This window comes from Limulus polyphemus, unplaced genomic scaffold (assembly GCF_000517525.1).
Source record: "Limulus polyphemus unplaced genomic scaffold, Limulus_polyphemus-2.1.2 Scaffold259, whole genome shotgun sequence".
Classification (NCBI taxonomy): Eukaryota; Metazoa; Arthropoda; class Merostomata; order Xiphosura; family Limulidae; genus Limulus; species Limulus polyphemus.
Window position 1 is genome coordinate 176,381 of NW_013665869.1, and position 3,775 is coordinate 180,155.

Below are 3,775 nucleotides of genomic sequence, written 5' to 3' on the forward strand. Positions count from 1 at the left end.
TGAAGATGTACATAAGGAATACGAAGAAAGTAAACTGCTCGTTGAGAAAGAAGGGAAGGAAGATGGTGTTGAAAGAGCTTACATCTGAAGAGAATAAAACAAAGAAGCATGAAGATTTACGTAAGGAATACGAAAAAAGTAAGTTGTTGTTTGAAAAAGAAAGAAAAGAAGATGCTGCTAAACATGCTGTTAAATCTCAGGATAAGAGGCATAAGAAAAAATCCGAAGTTCAATATAAGAAACCTAAAAGTAAGTCACTAAATGTGAAAGAAGACAAAAATGAAGATTCTGTTGATCTTGAATTTGAAGAAGATAAAAGAAAGAAGCTTTACGAAGGTAAAGAATCGGAAGAAAATTCATTTAGAAGTACAAAAAGAGAGAACGGTGATTATGAGACTTATGAAGGTGGAAAGAAGTCTCCAAACAATAGCCAAAGAAAAATGGAGGCCGAGAAACTTGGGTATGATGAATTAGAAAATAACGTCACAAACGAATCTTTGGACCAAATTATTGATCACGTACTTTTGCCATTACACGAGTTTTGTGACGATGAAGAACAAGCACTTGGAAGGCTACTGAATTTTTGCTTCAGAGACAGTTATGCGTTTTTCATTGGCTCACACAGTAAGTATTTAAGTATGTATTTTGATCCTTGTTTTCCAAATTATTAATTTTTCGTGTAGTTGAATATTTCATAGACAATTTGCTAATTATATATTCTACTGCCATTTACAGTTTAAAGTCACCCAGTTAGATACGCTTGTGATGAGTTTGCTTAACGTCAATGATATTTTAGCTTTTAGGCTGAATGTTTTACTCGTGTATTTTACATTATTTCTTGCATGGAACATTGTATATATGTTATTTATTCTTTTGAGTGCTTTAAAATAATCTACCAAGTGTGTGTGTGTGTGTGTGTGTGTGTGTGTATTCTTCAATACCTTGTATATCTAAAAATTTGTTAGAAGGTGATTAGTTTGAGTGGAAGTACGAGGTAGATCAAATCTTCAGTTTAAAATAGTAAATTTACAAAATGTTGCATGCTAGCTGTTTATTATAATTTATATTCGAAATCAATTTCTGAGAATACTTTCTAAGTTGGAATGATACCATATTTTTCATTATAACCCAATACTTCCTCTTGCCACATTTGTAGAAGAATTTGAGGTTATGCTTTACATGAGTGTTTCCCAAACTTTTGTCGTCCACCACCCCGTTAGTAAATATAGTTTATTGCGCCCATGTTTTGTTTTGTATAGGAAAGAGCGAATTAAATGAGATGTATTACACGGATACACGTTAAAATGCTGTAATATCTCAATGACTTATTATTTTCATTAATAGGAAAAATATATTGAAACGATACATTTTGCTGGTTTTTTTTCACTACTCTAATCTCTCGCTCCCTCCCAAGAGATGATTTGCGTCCCCACATTTTAGGAAATGCTGCTGTACAATGCACTCAAACTATCAACATACTGTGAAGTGATAAATAAACTATTTAGGTATGATACTTGTAAACAATTAAAACGATGTGTTATGTAATATATATTAGTAAAATGTATCTAACCGACCAGTTCTTATTATACTTAGTGCTTTATTTTGCATCAATCCAACAAGCACTAGTTCATCAAAAGCATTTGAGTAGGAAAAAAATAGTACTAGTAAATTTGATGTAATTATACTTAAATTCTAAACCTAACAGCACTGTATGATTAAGTAATCTCAAGTTAGCTTTATGGTAAAAATAATTTTATATTGAACATTAAAAAAATATATATATTTCTTTGTCTAGAAACGTGGCTTCAGAACAGTTGGTATTATCATTAACAACAAGATGTTTCTGTGATCTAAATTCTATAGTTTATTTACTACAAGTCTTCCTGTAAACAGCTCATCTATTGAAAGTTCTCGGACTAAGAATTTAAATTATTGTTTCCTTTCATTTTCTTTAGTCACCGATAATAAAAGCTACGAATTTATACCTTTTTCGATGGCTGGTTGTCAACCGTACAAAGGATGGTGTATGGATATTGTTCACTCAACTATTCAAAAATGTGTAGAAGAGTTTTTCTGCAACTTTTTCAAGTGTGAAGGTAAGTTGCCAAGATGATGTGACAATTATTTACTTCACGGGAACTTAATATTCACAATGTTGTAAAAAAAGATACTTAGTATGTAACACTTTTACATAAATTTACCAATCTTATTTTCACCCGGTTATTTAAATAACTAAAAATATTCAAAATATTGCAACTTTTAAAACTTCAATATCTTTCAAACGTCACCCAATTATTTCATTTGGAAACAAGCCCGTGTATTTTTTTAAACATTATTATAGCTTTTTTGGGCTAAACTGTTAAAAAGATAAGCAAAAAATGCTGCTTTTTTCTGAAAATCTCTGGACTTCATTTTTCATGCTATTCAAAAATGACTGGTAAACTGTTAATGTAATTATAAACATTGATATTATTTACAGGAGTTAATTCTAATTTCAGATTAATTTGTCATATTGAAATGTTTAAAGTGAGTGCTAAAATATTAGTTCAATCAAGACAATTCTTAATCTATTTCCAACGACAAACTATTTTTTTACTTATATTTGTAGTTCCTTATCAATTGATCGAAAACATTTGTATAAATTGCTTTAAAATGTTAATTTGTTGTTGTATTTTTCTGTAGACCTCTATTGCCCATTTCCCTTCGTGATAAAATCCTGTCCTTGGTTTATGAAACGAGAAGACGAGTGTGAAAGTGAGAGAGACTGTGATTACAATGAGCTTTGTTGTTATGATGGCTGTTACAGAGGATGTGTGAAAGGCATTCGGTATCATCCTTTTAACGGCAGTTATTAAGTAAAAGTTTATAACTTTAATCTAAGAATTTTCAATATTTTTAACATAATTTTAGTTTGGTTAATATTTTTAGAATGACAGATTATTTAACGAATTGCTGATATTATTGAAGTATTCTTTAAATGTAGAAAGTTACATATTTAATAGTTTAAGAAGCAGTATTCTGGTATTGTAATTAAATTGTGAATAATTCTGTTAAAAGTTATAATTCTTTTGACATTAATATACCCTGACCCAAGGACAGTTCAACAAAACACATTGAATAAACAAGTTTTATTTAAGACTATTTTATACTAATGATTTTTAGAATTGTATTTAAATGACTAAGTTTAAAGTATTTGAGGAATATTTATCTTGGATCAAACATGCTTGTAATAAAACAAATGTTTTTATGTCAGTAATCACCTGTTGTAAATATACACTTAACCAAATTAGTTAGTCCTATAAATATTTCCTAAACAGTTATTCATGATGTTAAAAAAAACAAAAAAAAACACGTAGGTTCAAGAAGTCTTGATAGAAGTGAATAAAAATCCTACAACCCGAGCGCTTTCCTAAACAGTTATGACAGTTTTATTTCACTTCCTAAAGAAATTTATATATGATTGATATATAATTGTCAAATATTGTTCTTCATAATGCTAGTTTGAAAAATTAATCTGAATTAACCAAGTTGAAATGACATTAAAACCTGTAATAACTGTACAATTATAATGTTTTTATAAAAAAAAAAAACATTATATATAAATATGATTAAGAAAAGCAATTTAAATATTAAACTTCTATACAGTTGGAGAAAAAAAAATCAAATTTCATAATGATAGCTTATTACGATAAAAAAACCGCTTGAAAAAGGCAGGAGTTACGTTGATAAAACTCAGTGTCGGTTAAAAAAAAAAAAAAAAAAGAGAGGAAGGTAA